Below are 18,245 nucleotides of genomic sequence, written 5' to 3'. Positions count from 1 at the left end.
TGGTGCTCTGTTTTTTAAGTCTCTGAAGAGCCTTCCTTTCCTGATTTAGGGCTGGGGAGCTTGAAGAAAGACAGGATCATTGACTGGTCCACAACATTTGCATAGCATGTCCTGATTCTGCATCAAACTCATCCAGCTAGTCCATCACAGAGGGATTATTGGCAGGCCTTTGGAGGGGAGAAAGAAAACCAAAAGCCACCATCTTAGAAGTTTGCACCTTTATCACCTGGCCATGGCCCTTCTCCCTGTCTGTCTGCCTATCAGAAAATCTTTTCAACTTTTAATCTCTCAAAGAAAACACAGGAAAAGGAATTAGGAGATGAAGGTGAGGAGGTGTGAAATCAGGCAGTTGGGCAAAGGGCCCTCCAGAAAGCTGTGCACTTTCCCTGTTGCTGTGTGCTAGTCAAACATTACTCTTCAGCAATGGTTCTCAATCTGTCTATCTCTGGGGTGACATATTAGATATTTATAGTATGATTCATAACAGTAGCAAAACTACAACTATGGAGTAGCAACAAAATAATTGTATGGCTGGGGTATCATCAAAACATGAGGAACTGTATTAAATGGTTGTAGTATTAGGAAGGTTGAGAACCCCTAAAGTAAAACGCCTATTTATGATAAAAGATTGTTGGGTATGATGGTGCATGTCTTTAATTGCAGTACTGGAAAGGTAGAAACAGTAGTATTAGGAGTTCAAAGTCATCCCTGGCTACATAGTAAAGTTGAGTCCAACCTTGGCTATGTGAAACCTTATTTCATTAAAAAAAAATAATGAAAGAAGTAGTCCATGAATACAGGCAGTGGGGTTGGGCAAGAAAAGGGCAGCTTACCTTTGGCTCTTTTCCTAGTGTGAAGAAAACTTCCTGGAAAGAAGCTATGTGCAAGGGCTGATGGACTGATTAAACCTTAAATGAATGTAGAGAGGCTGGAATGCTGAAGTTTCAGAACCTAATTACGATTTATCTTGGGAGATCTTTAGCTTACCAAATAGCCACTGCTGGCCCACCTCTGCGTCAGACCTAACATCCTGTAAGTAGCAGATAAAGCTCAGCCTAACATCACAACAAGCAGATAAAACCCTTGGCAATGTATTTACTTAACAAAACCCCATTCTCCACCCATCAAAGGGCTGAGAATGCTATCAGATAAGACCTGAGGCCTGGCTGCCTGGCTTTAACCTGCTTCTCTTCTGTATCCACCAATGTGTTTTAAAATTACCTTGATTTATGTCTTTCTTTGTTCTGTTAACTATGAACTCCAAGAAATTTCTTGTCCTTTGAAAAGCATGGACGTGGGGAGTCAGGGCACAGCAGCTCTTCTGCTCAAAGGGCTACTGAACCGTTTGTTCTGTTCTGCAAAGAAAAGGCCACCAAGTCTCTGTCTCAGAGAGAAAGAGAGAGAGGAGAGAGGAGGGAAGGGAAGTATAGGGAAGATGAAAGAGGGGAGGAGGTGGAAGGGGAGGAGGAGGAAGGAGAGAAAGAGGAGGAGGAAGAAGGAAGAGGAGAAGGAAAAGGTCACTTGCTCCTGAATAAAATTACTTCTTATTCTCTGTGAGTTGAGAGTTGTGTTTTTGTGCTAATCAATGATACACTGTTCCATTTGTATGTAGTCAAGGCATTCATCTCCAGTGTCTAATGGCACCTGTGGAAATCCACCAAATTCATATCATGGGTTATTCTTGCTGGGCCACTAGCTTTGTTGTGACTCAATACATACATATATGCAAACACACACACACACACAGAGAGAGAGAGAGAGAGAGAGAGAGAGAGAGAGAGAGAGAGAGGGAGAGAGAGAGAGGAGGGAGACAGAGACAGACAGACAGACAGAGACAGACACTTCTTTCTGGGTCCTCTAGTGGCAGGTTGGTTGGAATGCCTATCCACAGACACAGTACCCCAGGCACAGGAAAGCCAAGTGTTCTCAGGTCTGCAATAAATGCACTCAAGGCACTATGGACTCACACATATTGCTAAAGGTCAAGAGCCTCTAGAAAATGGCCTACATTTAGCAAGCATCCTCACCTGAGGAATGGAGGGAAAGATTATCTTGCTGACACAGTTGGCCACATGCTGTCAAAGTCAGAGTATAGATTAGGTTGACTTAAAATAGCCCTAAACCAATTTCAGCTAAGTCATGATAACTTGCGTGAAAACCAGAGCAGAGACTACAGGCAATAAAAGGCGTTGCGGCTCCATCTAAACCTAGTTTCTACTTATGAGGATCCTGGCCTGAGATTATTACTTCTTATCCCTGATGCTAGTTAAGTAAAGCATTCTTAGCATTTCAGAGTCTTCTCAAAAGCTGCTGTGTAGCTGAAGAATGGCTATATTTACAGAAAGTGACATTTTTGTAGCATGGTTCTTAAACCACAGTTATCTGATGACACTAGAGTCAAGCAAACATTTGCATGTACTGCAGAGAAAACCTAGACCAAACTAAAAACATCTCACACCCACAAAGATGCTCTTTTCTCCTTGTATTTGCTTTCTTCTGTCAAGAGAATACAAAGTAGAACATCCTTTCCTTCTTCTTTCTCACACAGAGATATCAAAGTTTCAGGTCATTGTGGATACTGGGAGGAATCTTTGCACTTTTAGATATCCAGACAGGGTGGACAGCCTCCCTGGGGTTGGTGGAATGGTCACAGAGAGGGAATGTGTTGGCCTTTTGTCCACTGCATCAGGATAGATGGATGAAATTGACAGGATGATGTTGTTCAAGATTTCAGGAACAGAATCTCTCTTCCCAGTTATTTAAATACTAAGAAGACAGGAAAAGCAAGGTACAAGTTTTACTAAAAGCAAAAAGTGTACAAGTGCACACACCTCATACACACACACACACACACACACACACACACACACACACACACACAAGCATGACTGCCAGAGTGGGAAGTTAACCAAAGATGGTGTTCCCATCTGCTCAGAAAGCTGGGGAGTTTTTATGTTTGAGGATGGGATGCATTTCCTTTTTTCCTAGGCATTGTTTGGGCCTTTGCCCACATGAGTTAGATAGCTTAAAGCAAGGGATGCTGATGGAATCAGGCCACAGCAGCTGTCTGCTCAAAGTGCTGCTGAACCACTCATTCCCTTCTACAGAGAAGGGCCCACCAAGTCTCTGTCTCAGAAAGAAAGAGAGAGAGAGTAGGGATGGGAGGGATAGGGAAGAAGAAAGAAGGGGGAGGAGGAAGGGGAGGAAGAGGAGGAGGAAGGAGAGGAAGGGGAGGAGGAAGGAAGAGGAGGAGGAAGAAGAAAGAATGGAAATGAGAAAGTCAGTCATCTTCAATGTATCTAGGACCTCTTTCCTGTTTGTCTGTAGACCAGGAAGCTGTCTGACTCTCATTTCCTCAAGGAGAGAAAGAAGAGAAGAAGCCAGCTTGTACGGGGCTCATCGAATATGCTGATGGCACCAGGGACATTGGTCAGCATCTGGTCTGAGGAGAGATTGACTGATAAGCTTCAAGGGGAGTAAAGGCAGAATTGTGAGTTGGGAAGTAGCAGGTACCCTCAGCTTGCGCAAAGGAATCTCTTCCTCCTTGCCTACCATGTCAAAAATCCTGAAGGGGCCAACTTCCTGTCCTCCAATCCTCTGTTGAGGCTGCTAGCCCTTGTCCTGGACTCCATATGTCTGGGTGATCTTGAGTTCACATGCAGAGAAGATAATTTATTTTTAAAACCTAGCAACACCAGAGGCCAATGGTGGCAGGTCTCTTCTGGGTTTCTAGTGGTGACTGGCACTTAAAAAGAAAAACAAAAACCAAAACAAACCAAAACAAAAAACCCAAACTGAAACAAAAAATTTTTTAAAAAAATGAGGGGGAGAGAACAGAGCTCTACAATCTTCTATCTGCAATCCCCAAATCAAAAGAATTAATACTTTCATTTTTCTTCATTATGGCTCAGAATTCATTTGGCAGCAAAACGTTCTCCCATTTCATGTGAAGCTGTTCAAAAGCTTCATTCATCCCTCCTAGGCTGGCCATTTCCCAGTAGCAATGTGAACTTGTGTGATTATGGATGGCTTTCCGGGCCCTGGTGAGCGTTCACAGCTCAAGGAGAAGGTACAATCACAGTTCCTAGCCTCAACTGCTCCTTCTGATGTGTCCTCTGCACATCAGGCAAAGCCGCCATAGAAGGCTGGGCTGGCTCTCTTTGTTCTTACACAGCTGCACATAAGCAACACAATTGCTTTATATTTCCCAGCAAGCAATTTTTTAAAAGTTAGTCCAAGACAAAGATTGTACAACACACAGCAAGGCAGAACAGAAAATGCAACTGACTTTAAAGGAATAAGGTCTTTGGGAGATTGACGTGCTCCCAGATGAAGTGAGAATCCCGCTGCAGACCTCTGACTTGACTCTCGAACATCAGGCCCTGAGCCTCTCTGCCCCCTTGAGGGGAAAGCTCAGGCTCTGCTGGCAAGGACTGAACCGTGGATAATTAATTGCAGCTATTGGAGGAGCAAAAGGATCAGGCAGCAGAGAAACAGCAAGAGGGAAGGTGATTGATACTAGGCTTTCAGTAGTTTAACATCAAGAACCAATTTACCAGGAAAAAAATTATTGGATTATGTAGAACCAGCCTACAGCTCAACTCTCGGTGAGGAGCCTTTATTCTGTCTAAACATAAACCAAAGTTTCTGTGCGTTCTCAAAATTACTTGTTTGACTTACAGCTTTCAACTTGACACAAGATTTTCATTATACACACATACACACACACACACACACACACACACACACACACACACACACACACACACACACATTTTTGAAAGGCACCAAAACCCCTTACAGCTCAACAGCAGGTGAGAGGTGGGTCCACAAGGGACCTTGCTACACTGACAGTTTGAAAAATACTGTGGGGCTGTGATCTGAGGCTTGGAGGCCAGATCAGAACACCCTGAATTTCATTGTCTGGTGGTGAAGCTCAGAATGTGTTTCTAAAAAAAGGCTTTTCAGAAAACGCAGCTCATTTATCAGAGAAGGCATGGCTGGGAGATGCAGCGAGCAGTCTGGATGGCTGGATGGGAGTCTGTCCTGGGCTCTATGATCTTCCAGAAAACAGAGGTGCTGAGAGCAGGGCCAGGACAAGCCATCACCACAGGGACCATGGGGAGCATCAAGGAAGGCCTCCATGCTCCTGTGTTTAGTTTTCTTATCCTCATTCTTACCTCAGAGGCACAAGCAAATTGTCATCAATTTAGGCCCATAAGGCCGCTGGTAGCTCACAAATAAATTACACAAATATCACAAGGCTCTTCCTACATCTGCGGATAGGTTAGTGGGGACCACTGCTGAAAGTCACACAGTCGCCTGGCCATCCTCCTTGCTCTGGCTGTCCCCACACACGCCTCCCTATTCTCACTTCTGCTCTGTCTATTTCCACAGCCATTCTGGGATCTAACCAGAGGCCATGGAGGATGCATTTCAGACATAGCCACAGCCAAGGACAGGGGGACACAGGAGTGACATAGAAGGAGATATGGAGCTCTCGTGCACAGAGCTGACTCACTGAGAGTCACAGGTGGCCCAACAGAGAGTCTTTGCTTGCCACCTGTCTTTGCTCTGGGGGTTAGAAGGGCTGAGCTGGACTACTCGGAGATCAGGCCAACCCTCAAAGCAAAGTGGTGATGACAAATCTGGTGATTTGTCACTGGGAGCTCTGAGCCTTTGGAGACAGGAGTCTTGGGTCTCAATGTGTGCATGATAGGGGCATCATGAAGAAATGTCACCACTTTGCTTCTTGGAGTAATCTAACTTTCCCTGAGATTCCATTGTACTTGCTAATAGGAAATTTAGCATCAGCTGTCTCTGGGCACCTTTCAGAGGACTGTTACCCCATGTATCTGCTCTGGACTTAAAGTGTTCAATCTGCTGAAGAGGTCAACCTGAGCCCTATGAAGAGGGCAGACGAGGACGAGGGTTTATAGAGGAGGACTTTCTCTTCTGGTGAGCACTGTCTTTGGAGCTCTGCCCTCATCATGTTAATTGGCTGAGGCCCCACTTGTTCTCCTTGATGCTCAGATAACCCTTAGCCCCACCCCTTGCTCATCCACTACACTGGGCACAGGGATGTGGGTGGGGCTTTCCTGTAGTCTCTACAGCCAGACTCTGGGTTTGAGATACTACTATTTGCGCACTCCACTCCAAGGCACTGAAGTTCTAAGAAAGCACAGGTGGCCACTGGGAGGTGTTGTTTAGGCCCTTGAGACCAGGCAACTCTCTATGTGGGTCTTCCCTTAGACTTTCCAATATCCTGTCTCATCTACTTGTGTCCCCACTCCTAGAACACTGCAAGTGCTGGGGAGCTCAGGCTGACTGGGCAAGCAGAGGGTTCTCTCACTGTCTAGCTATATATCCCACAGCATGGTTAAGTGTGTTACTTCTGGACAAACTCCATAGCAGTCATGATGAACTGATGACTTTCAATTCCCCCACAATAATAACTCCAGGGGCTCCTCCTACAGTGCTGGGAAGTTCCTGTGTTTAAAGGTGAGACAGTGAAAACAAAGAGGGCTCTTTGATTGACGGTTAGATTTCTTTTTTTTTAAATCTCTTCAGAGCGATGCGGTCCTGAGTGAGGACTCTCTGAGGACTTCTAGGCTCCAGACAGCTTCAGGTTTATCAAAAGGCTTGCCCAGGAGCCCTGGGGCACAGAAGCTTACTCCAAAAGAGAGGAGAAAGCCCGCAGGTCTGACTTAAGAAGGGTTCTCAGCCCTGTCTATACATCAAATCGCCCACCAGGCTGTAAAGAGATACCAAGAAGCCTGAACCAAGGCCTGCTCTGAGTCAATTTAAATCAGCCCCTAATGGGAGGCCAGGCTAACTGAAACTTTGCAAAACTCTCAGTACAGCTGGGATTTTTACACCTGGCTTAGGGACAGAACCCATCTTGCTCCCAGCTCCCAGGGGAAGCCAGGCAGAGACTGATGGCAGAGGTCAGGTTATGGTTCCTATGCACACTTAGGAACATTCTGGAAGCTGGGGGGAAGGGCAGATGTAAAACTAGGGAAATTTTGCAGGCTGATTCTGTCCTTCTCAGGGGCTAGCTGGGATATTACAAGCCCCTAGAGACTGCCATGTAGAAAGTGGTCTAAGATAGTGAAAACACGCTTTTGCCAGAAGTGGCTTCTCACCTGGCCAGGTTAGGAGGCCTGGAGCTGGATACCCTGCAGTACAAGAGGGCACTGCTGGATGTCAACTGAAGCTGGCATAAAGAGGGCAAATGTGGCAGGCAGACCACTGCTTGCACTGGAGAGGGAAGGCATGAATCTGGGAGAAGAGGGTCCCTTGAGACCCTAGCCATTCATTGCCTGGGATCCATAAGAGGTTCGACTACCTGCAAACAGATGTATCCCCGGTGTGGGAGAGATGCTGGCCCAGGGCTCTCTTATGGATTCTCATTTCTTGGTTGGCCACGGCTCAGGCTATGGTTTTTCACAGCACAGGTGAACAGTGGGGTCCTAGCTAACTGACCCACTAGTTAGAATATCTCTGACAGTCTGCCCTGAGAGACACTGTTACAGCTGTCCTGGGAAATCATCATAATACCGAGGGTGAGACCATCCTTCCAGAATGTCAAAGTCCAGAGAAATGCTGGGTCATAACTTATGCATGATATGTAGACTTCTAGTCCGCATCATGGCTTCCACAGAGGCTGGCCAACCAGCAACGTTCTCTGTGTGATGGAATGAACCATTGGCTTAAGATTGGTCACAGCAGGAACCAGAATAAGCCAGTTGCATTTCTTCCCACTTTGCTGTTCTTAACTTCTCAAGCTACAAGTACATGCTTCTGTCTACCTCAGAACCCAGCTCAAAGCGTCCAGGACTTAAGCAACAGTTCTATCCACCCGCCACTGTCTTTGTGACCGCCCCCTCCCCATGTGGCTTACTTTGTAGACTTACATGTCACTCATGCTCCCTGAGCTCCGCACCAGGATGATGCTGGCCCTACATGCTGCCCATGCAGAGCCAAGTTACTTCCTCAGAAGCCCAGAAGGAAGTGTGCTGTGCCAACCTTGACCCCAGGCTGAGATTCACTGTGGACAGACTCATATCGGCACTCAAGCAATGTGGCCAAGCCCAGACCATGGGAATATCCAGGACAATGTCTCAAGGGCCAGATAAGATGACCCTTCCATTTATCCCTCACAGGGCTGCCCAAGCTTCCTGGAGGGGCATTTTGAACAAACTTTTAGAACAAAGAAGAGTTGAATAAAATCAGATGCTTTTTTTTCTTGGAAATATATTCCATTAACTGTGAGCCTAAATACTGATCCATGTGCCAAATGGGCTTATTCAGTAAGAGTTCTCCTATTAAGGCTTGCACTACAGAACATAAATAGACTAGTTCTTACATTGGGTTGATGGGCAGATGCTTCCATTTCCTTTGTCCTCAGAAGCTGGAATCCATCCCATCCTAGATTCTGGTAGTTAATGGCTTCCCTACAGATCTGTCAGTGTGGCTTCCTCTGTGTTCCCTTGTCACCGAGCTCTAAAGGCCATCAAAGCCAATTCAGAGGTGGCCTCTGGCCCAGCTGCTCTCAGCTCTGATTTACAGTGTGTGAATGAAGCTAATCTGTCTGTAAGAGTTAGAAAAGTGAGTGTCTTCCTCCCACTGTCACTTGAGGCTATGGATCTCAAGAACATATATGACTTTTAAATCCTGGCGAGCACCAGAAAAGACAGGGAGCCTTGGCAGCCTGTCTGGGGCTGACTGCCAGGGGGATGCTTAAGTTCCTTTTCTTGGCTACTCTGGGCCTCTCTAGGAGCCTCTAATTATTATTATTATTATTTATTATTATTATTATTATTATTATTATTGTTGTTGTTGTTGTTGTTGTTGTTATTCCCTTTACATCCTGATTGTAGCAACGTCCCTTGTTTCTTCCCATCCCCATACTCCCTCCCTCTTCCCCCATCTCTCCCTCCCTTAGACCTCAAAAATGAGGAGCCATCCTCCCCTACCATCTGACCCCAGCCTATCAAGTCTCATCATGACTACCTGCATCCTCTTCCTCTGTAGCCTGGCAAGGCTACCCCACCAGGAGCTGAGTGGGCAACAGAATCCATGTCAGAGACAGCCCCTGCTCCCTTCAGGAGACCCACATGATGACTAAGCTGCCTATCGACTACATCTGAGCAGGGGGTCTAGGCCTTCTCCATGTGTGGTCTTTGGTTGGTTCATCAGTCTCTGCAGGCCCTCCTGGGCCTGGATCTGTTGGTTCTGTTGGTTTCCTTGTGAAGTTCCTGCTCTCCCGCCAGGGCCTTCCATCCCTCAACTGTCCCATAAGACTCTCTGTGCTCTGCTCAAAGTGAGTCCCAGCTTCTGTATTAATCCCCTGCTGGGTGGAGTCTTTCAGAGGACATCTATGGTAGGCAAAGTGGCTAGATAGAAAATTAACTATAAAAAATATCAGTAGCCCTCTAAGTGTTTCTTACAGCTAGAAGCTCCTTCACGTCTCCTGCAGGACTTCCTCCCATGTGGCTGTAGATTAAGGAGGAGTCTAAAGCACTTCACCTTAGCACTGGCTAGGGCTTCCAGCCTGACAGGCCACAGGGCCACAGGGCCACAGGGCCACAGGGCCACAGGGCCACAGGGCCACAGGGCCACAGGGCCACAGAGCCACAGGGCCACAGGGCCACAGGGCCACAGGGCTACAGGGCCACAGGGCCACAGAGCCACAGGGCCACAGAGCCACAGGGCTACAGGGCCACAGAGCCACAGGGCCACAGGAAGTGACGCATTATTTACCACCATGGTTTCCCACAGCCCCAGGAATCCTTCAAGAGGTGAAGCAGAGCATGTTATGTTGCTTCCCTGGAGAAGAACACACGGCCTTAGAGGCCAGGCTGAGAAGCACAGCTAAGTGTCCCTTGGGCACCTGAGCCTAGAAGTCAGAGCTCTACTCTAGAACAATGCACTTAAGGACACTGACTGTGCACAATCAAGTCCTCACTGTCTGTTTGGAAGCTTCTATCAAGGTGAGGTGGCTCACTGGGTAAAACCTTGACTCCTCTAAGCAATGGGAGCTGTGCAAGACAGGAGCTGTGAGTAAGTCATCCACAGATGTTTTCAGTGCTAGTGTAGTTTCTCTGGACTGGCAAAAAAAAATATATAATGAAAACAAACACGGAGAACAATGGCTTGGTAATATAGGGAATGCAGTGGCGTGGGCTAAACTGTTTTCACCATAAGTGAAGGGTACATGACACCTGGCATTTACAGCAGTGCTTTCTATATGAAAACATGCTGACAGCCTCCCTCAGGCAGAGGAAGGCATGGTAAGCATTTCCCAGAGACGATGGACCATCTCTCCTGTGTCATTTACTCCCCTAGCCCTGGCCTTTGATTCACCTTTAGGTTCTAGAACTTGGCTAGTGTTTCTAGCACTTTCCCAACCCTATATGAGTCAGGAACATTTAGGTTTTTCCACAGTATTGAGGCTCCACAGCTGCCCCACCCCACCAGGAGTTCTCCAAAACTGACTCATCGTAGGAGTGTATGACTGATGCATCAGAAGACAGCTGTGTACCCTTGAGTTCTAAGGCATAGCTGTGTACGCATCAGATGTATGCTGACTTTACAGTGCAAATAGCTGTTTGTCTGAGCCTGTGCCAACGTCCATGTTGTACATCAGTCTCCAGTCACAGGTGGTTAAGACTTGAAATAGCTTTCTCTAATCCTTTAGTCAACTACACGGAAAAGGACATTTGTCTGTTGAACAAGCTTGTAAAGTGACATTTCACATAACACAACGGCTTTGTGGAGCTGTCTATTTCTTTAGGTAGGAAATAACCCTGACTGGTCTCTAGCATGTCTTGGTGGCTGGGCAGAGGCCAAGACCCCTTGAGACAGTGGGACTGAGAGTGGCTGCGGGAGAACCCACTCTCCCACACCTTAGTTATGGATGTTTAACCCATAACCCTAGAACCCTAGAACCCAGGGGACACAGCCATGCCTGTTCTCAGAAAGAAGACTAGGGGCCTTAAAAAATGACCAAAAACTTCGTCAGAACCCCAGCTAAAATGTCTACTCCCGAAATCCCAGTGCTTAGTGTGAGGGCCTTGTGCTGAGAAACATCATCAGTTGGAGTCGGCCTCTGAGGTGACACACAGCAGCAGTTGGGTCAGCAGCCTGCTCTCACGTCTCTCATCCTTTGAAGGCCGACTCTGAGCTTTTATCCCCTGCTCTGATGTTGCTCGGTCCCCCAGGAAGACTTCAAGCATTTCAGCCTAAAGCCAGGGGAACTTTCTTCTGCCTCTTCAAAGCCTCAAAATAAAAAGGCCATTAATACAGGAGACAGGAGCGCAGCAGAAGGCGTACTCCTCCCGGGCCGAAATAGGAACACTGGTGTCCAGCCTTGGACTAGGGGTTTCCTGTACCAGTGAAGCTACTTCAGAGCATCTACTGTTCAGACCATGATGAGCTGCTGGTCTGGGGTTACCTTTGCTCTGTGACAAGCAGTCCCAGGATACCATTTTTATGCCCCCCCCCCAAATAATGTCTTCCAAGCACATACTGCTCTTCAGAGTTCACAGCAAATCATTCATGTAGACAGAGCTGCATAGATGAGGGCCAATGAAGGGGCGTGATGGCAGGTGGCCAGTGCTACAGAATGTCCCTTGGTCTCCTAATAGGAAGAGGCCTCTGCCTCATGGTCTGGGGTCTTATACCATTGTCTCCCACTTTTCCTCCAAACAACTGCAGCCAAGGGGCTGGGCCTACATGACTGGGGCCAGCAGGCCATTCTTCAGTGACAGGTTCCTGAGGGGAAGGACTGGAGATTAGAAAATAAAGAAGACAAGAAAGTTGGAATCAGGAGTTGCAGGAGCTGATGCCCCATGCCAAGCAAGGTTATTAAGAAGTATAGCACCTTACACACTATTTGCAGGGGAAGGATGGAACAGAGTCGGCAGGAAGCTAATCTAGCAACGCCGCGCAAAGAAGACAGGATATCTCAGTGTCTCGCAGACCTAGCACTCAGCGGCCTGAGATTGATAAGCACAGCCCTTCATTGCAGAGAAGGAAACATTTGAGTTAGCAGATTGTGAAATCTCCTGGAAGGCTCTGGTCTTTACTGGCCTTGAGAAGCATGTTCTTTGTCTAAAACCCTGAGTTCTTCTTCTCTATCTGTACAGGACTAGCCAGGTATCCTGGTGGAGAGCCATGGAGCCAAGCAGATGGGCCGTGGCAGACAAGCATGAGATACTATCAGTCTCTAAGTGTTGGAGACCAGGCTTGTCCTAGAATTTTCCTGTAGTAAAACACTGACCAAAACCAACTTGCAAGGGGAAGGTCTATTTGGCTTTCAGGTTATATAGTCCATCATCAAGGAAAGGCAAGGCAGGGACCCAAGGCAGGAACTGAAGCAGAGACCATGCTGGGATGCTACTTACTGGCTTGCTTCTTTGGGCTTGCCCAGTTAGCTTTCTTACAGAGCCCAGGCTTGCTTATCCAGGAACGGCACCTCCCACAGTGAGCTGGACCCCTCCTACATCAATGAACAACCGAGGAAGTACAGCAGGAACACAACCATGGGCCAACAGGAAGGACCAAGCCAATTCTTCAGTTCAATTTCCTTCTTCCCAGGTAACTCTAGATTTGCATCAACTTGACAGCTGAGGCTAATTATGACAACCCCTCATTCTGCTCCTCAGCAGCCATAACACTCTCATCCCAGGTCTGAGGAAGGGTACCCTAACATTCCAATCCCATAGCCACAACAAGGTGTCCTAACACCCTGTGTCCTGCCACAGCTGGACCACAGCAAAGTGGGAAGAGAGAAGTGACCTAAAGCAACACAGTCCAGAGCCAACAATAAAATCTCCTCACTTTCTTCTCATACCTCACCCCGAAAGTGACCACTAGGGTCATTATGTCCCAGCTATATGGATGTGGATGTCCCTTTACATACATGTAGAGTCATACATGCACATTATACCCACGAGTCATCCCAGCATCACTTTCATGGTTGCTAGCTGAACTGTGCTGACTCATATCACTGCTCCATAGTGAGGTGCCAAGATACCAGCAACTTTGGTTTTTTTTTCCCCTTGATTCTGGGTTTCTTGGGCATCTGTCCTATTTATGGCAGGCTTTCCCAGAGCAAGCTCAGTGAATGCGTGAGTGAGCAGATGGAGGGATGAAGGACTTTCTACACTGTTGGCTCTTTGCAGTGATGTTCTCTGCATCACTTTTACTAAATACCTGCATCTGCCCCTCCCAGTTCTTGATAATATCTCCATGAACCAAGAAACCCTCATGCAAGTTCCAGTAGTCAGATGTGTTGTGTCTTCCCTGACCTGGTACAATTCAGGGTGGGCTGCAAGTTCCGGCTACAGCCGAGCCATTTACACTGGCTGAAAACTTGCCAGGCAGTAGAAGAACCTTCTGCCAGGTACTCGCTGAAGTCTTGTAGTGGACGAATATGGGTGCTTTGTGTGGTTTAAATAAGATGAGGCTGAGGCTATGCAGCCCCATAGGATGTTCCTGGAGTTCGTTTTTCTCGCCTTCCTTGGTGCAGAAGGTTGAAAAAGGATATATAACAGACCAAAAATTTTGGAGGGACAGACACAGCTTCGCAGCACCTCCTTTCCCCTTTCCCATTTGGTTTGTACCTTGGAAGAGGTTACCTCAATTCCCTGGGTAAGTTCTCTCACCTGTTAAAATAAGCAATTGTTCCTCAAGTCTCTCAATTTCCTGAATATTGGCTGAGATGAGATGCCCAAATCTGGCAGCTTGGTGTGCCAAGTAAGTGCTGAACAGAGTGAATTCCGTCTCTGTCCTTCAAATGCAGCATTGTTGGGAGGCTGGTACTCAAAGGACCCAGCCTGCGGGTGCTTCTGAGGCCCAATCTGCCCTGTGGCAATTCATGGAATAGAGCTTGCCCTGTGCATTCCAATGAGGCTCCAAGCTCTATGCCTTTCATTTCAGGACAGAGGTGCCCCAGGGTCTTCTTGTGAAGTCCACCAATTTGCCTTTCTAATCAGACCCTTTTGGGTCAGTCTGCACCTCCATCAATCCTTTGCAGAGCCCAGGGGGTTCCCCTTGGTTCACCTGATTGGACAGGGTACCCACAGCAGTTCAGGAAATTAATTTTCCAGAAAGTCTGACCCTAAGACATGAGGCCAGCTTCCTCATACCTGCACTTTAACTTTTTGCAGGTTTTCTCCTCTGTGAGCAGTGGTTTCCTTTTGCCTGTCTAGTGTATGGGGAAAAAAAGGTATTTAAAAGGGGGAGGGGTTATAGTATTTCTTATAGTTGCCTTTGTTTTCAGAGTTTCTGAAGTCTCCTCATTATAACATTCACATTTTAGTGAATATCATCATTTAGTGTCATTTAGTGAAATGTAACGCTGTTGTTTGATATTTTATAAGAATTCATTACCCTCCGTGAAAATACCTGCAGCCCACCCAAGCCCACTCCCACTCTGCTGCTGAAAGCTGGCTTTCTGCTCCCCTAGCTCCTCTTTCGAATGTCCTATAAATGGAATCTTCACCTGTGCAACATTTTATGTTTCTTTCCTGTAGCAAAGCATGTTTGCGATCCACTCATGTAGTGGGTAAATGGCCACCCCTTGCTTTCCATGAATAAATGTGAGAATGAGTCCCAGTCTTTACCTGACAAGCTGCTGAGGAGCATTTGTCTTCTTCCCAACTATGGAGGACTATTCATAAAACCGCTAAAAATGAATATCTAATATCAAGTATTTTGTGAGCATGAGTTTTTATTAATCTTAAATGAAAACCCAGCAGTGCCATTTCTGGTCCCATGATTAATGTATGGTTGAATATGTTAGAAGTTGTCGTCAAACTTTTTCATTTCAGCATTTATACAAACTTGTAAAATTAGATGAACACAGCCGTATAATCAATAAGATAATATGTCCATAAAATGTTAAGTTTGGGAAGAGTAACAACTTGACTGCCACTCAAGTTCGGTCTTGAAGCTGCTTTGGGCTCTAAGACCTGCCTCCCCGGAGTGACACTGACACTTGGTGCACTCCACAGATGTACCAAGATGTAGCTCAGCTCTGAGGAATGACATGGACTGTGCATCTCTCTTGGTGATCATCTTAGCCATCAATGACCCACTCTGAGCATCTCCTGTATCTCATCAGACCATCATGAAGTGTGTGTGTGTGTGTGTGTGTGTGTGTGTGTGTGTGTGTGTGTGTGTGTGTGTGTTCAAAGCTCATTGTCACTGCTTTATTGAGATATAGTCCTCATCATGCGCAATTCACCTAGAGTGCACAGTCGGCTTCCTTTGCCCGCCTTCCTAGGGTAGAAACTATCATAACTTAATTTTACACTACAGCACTTCCAGAAAAGTAATTTACGTTAGAGCACTTCAAGCAAAAGTAGTACTTTCCTCATCCTGATGCTTCCCCAACCCGAACCCCAGAGAGTCATGGAAGATTTGTTTATGGTTGATGTTTCACGGAAGGAGTAGCAAATCCTGTTCTGTCTTGTGATTGATCCTTTCCCTGTCTGATGCCTTCAGACTCCTTGGCACTGCCCCCATTGGTACTTCTGCCCTCTGCACTGTGCAGAGTACACAGTTAGCACATAGCATCTTTCATTCTCCTATCCTCAAGTGGTGGGCGGCTGGCCTCCATATTTAGGCAGTTATAAATAATGGTCGGTGAGCACTCTGCACAAGTCCCATGATGTGTATTGTTATTATTTTACTCAGATAGGTCTTTAATCATGGACTTGCTGGATCAAGTGATAACTATACATTTAAACTTTGAATTTTTTTTCAAAGTATTACCCAGATTAACTCATTATTTTATTTTACCCTATTTACCAGTTATGATCATTTATTGGGGAGGCTATTGCATGTTTCTCTGTGCTCTTGATGGTTCTTTGTTAGCTTTGCCTTAAAACTTTCCATGTTTCCCTATCACTTCTACCATAGGTTCAAGCTCTTTTCTGGTTGTATGAAACCTCCTTGTTTCATGAGCAAGGCGCATGAACTCTGACCTGCATCCTCTATTCCTTTTTTATTTTTTTGTCTTCCTCATGCATAGCTAGGGAAATTGTCCTAACTTGTTGCTACTTGTGGCAGGAAAATTCCATTTTGTATGAGGTTGTTCAGTGAATGCAGCAGCTCTTGGCCTATGATTATGTCACATCCTGCTTCATACTATTGAATTTGACGTTAGCGTCCAGGCAGCCCCTTAGGATTGCAAATCTCCTGGACTATCTGGAGGAAATTGCAGTGCAGTCCTGGGTATTCTCCCTAAATCCATGCATCTATTCCATCTATTCTTCCCACCAGGATACACGCTCCCCCAAGGAAATGGTTCATCTTCCTTGTTTCCTTAGCAACTGTTGATGTGGGACACAGATACATCCTCACTGTTACACCTTTGAGCCTCACAGGCACCAGAGCACAGCAGACCAAAATATCACAACATCGTCTTGTCCTTCTGTGCCCGGGAACTCTGAGATACTCAAGTCACCCCTGTGGATTCGTGATTACAGAGCTCAGCTTGGATCTCGGCTGTGAGCTGGGCTAACTCCTGGTGTCAGTGTGGTCATCTTTCTACTAGTATGATGATGTGATTAAATTTCTCACCTAAGAATTCAGTGTGAGATCTTGGGAAAACGTGGTGTTTGTGTAGGCTGCTTCCGAGTTGGGTGTTTCCCTGTGCTTCCATGGTAGCCATCTTTTGGCTCGCCTTTGCCCATAACATGCCAACTGGGTGAGGGCACTGCCATGGGAGCTACTCACGCAGAACACAAAACTCCACAATGCTTCCAGACCTCACAGTGGAGCCTCTGTGGGGTATGGCTGGTGATGTTCCCCCAACCTTTGTCTCACTCTGACTCTTTCCCACTCAGCCATCCTTGTGCAGTCTCCTTTTGCCCAGGGTTCCTGGGTCATGTGGAATGAAACATAAATGGAGCAGTCTATCCCGGATTTCTTCTGTGTTTCATTAGCTTCCTGCTAAAGTGTTTTTTTTTTCTTCATGCATTTCAAGTTCCCAGTGCTTATAAAGGCTTAATCTAGCTTTTTTCACCTTCACTCATGGCTTAGTTGTCTCATTATCCCCCTCTTCCTGGTCAGTGCTCCCTACAGATTGTTTCAAACTTGCAGACTGTGTGTCACTTCATTTATGGGATGCATTCTTTCCATCCACTCCATGTTTTTATAAAACAGCTCCCCTCCCCCATCAGAGGGGTGCATTGGAGAGAAGTTTGCTCTGATGCCTTCTCCACCCAGCTCTGGAGATGCAGGTGAAGCTTAGGAGTGTGCACATCATAGCTACAAAGCCAATCAGCTATAATGATCACAGCAACTGTGCATTGTGTGTGTTGGGATCAAGGAGGCAGAGGGTTGACAAAGGCACTTCAAGTGACCTATTGAGAATGAGTGAGAAGATTCAAAACTTAAGGTTCATCAGTGATTTGAATGATAAGAAGGTACTTGTGAAAGGCCCCGTGGCACAAGCTACCCAAGAGTGGGCTTCCTCAGTGACCTGTGGAGACAGAGCTTGGAAGAGACACTGATGTGTAAGGGTAGTGTCCTTCTTGATCCTTGTCCTTCCTGAGATGGCATGGAGGTCTTCAGGCCATGAGAAACTCCCTAAGTTGCTATCTAAGCCCATTCTGCTGCGGCAACAACAACAACAACAACAACAACAACAACAACAACACACACAAACACACACACACACACACACAAACACACACACACACACTCCGGAGCAGGTAATTTACAAACAAGGAAAGCATGTGGCTTCATCTCCAGGAGGCTGCAAAATTTCAAAGCAAGGCAGCAGCTGAGTTAATATCTGACACACTTGGTTCCTGCTTCGAAGGTGACATCTTGTTGCTATGTCTCCACAAGGCAGCACAGTAAAGGGGACAAATGCTAGAAGAGGTAGAAGGTACTGGCTGATGCTGTGAGTCCTTTGCAGGGGATTTAATGTCCCCATGAGGACAGAGTTCTTCCAACCCAGTCACTCCCTAAAGCCCTACCTTTTGGTATTGTCACATTACAAATTGTTGATATGATTTGTACGTGATAGTGTCAAGATCTAAGCCACAGCACTTGACAAAGCCTGAAGCCACAGAGATACTTCTGTGCTCTGTCTATGAGGTAGCTCTGTGAAAAACCCAGCTTCAGCCAGTGCAACTGCTGGACCAGAACTTAACGAGGAAAACGTGAGGCCAGCTCATGCGGGTCATCAGTGGGTGCTGCACTTCCCATAGGCTAGCAAG

Source organism: Acomys minous, assembly GCF_964271855.1.
Source record: "Acomys minous genome assembly, chromosome: 2".
NCBI lineage: Eukaryota > Metazoa > Chordata > Mammalia > Rodentia > Muridae > Acomys > Acomys minous.
This window is presented reverse-complemented; position numbering follows the sequence as displayed.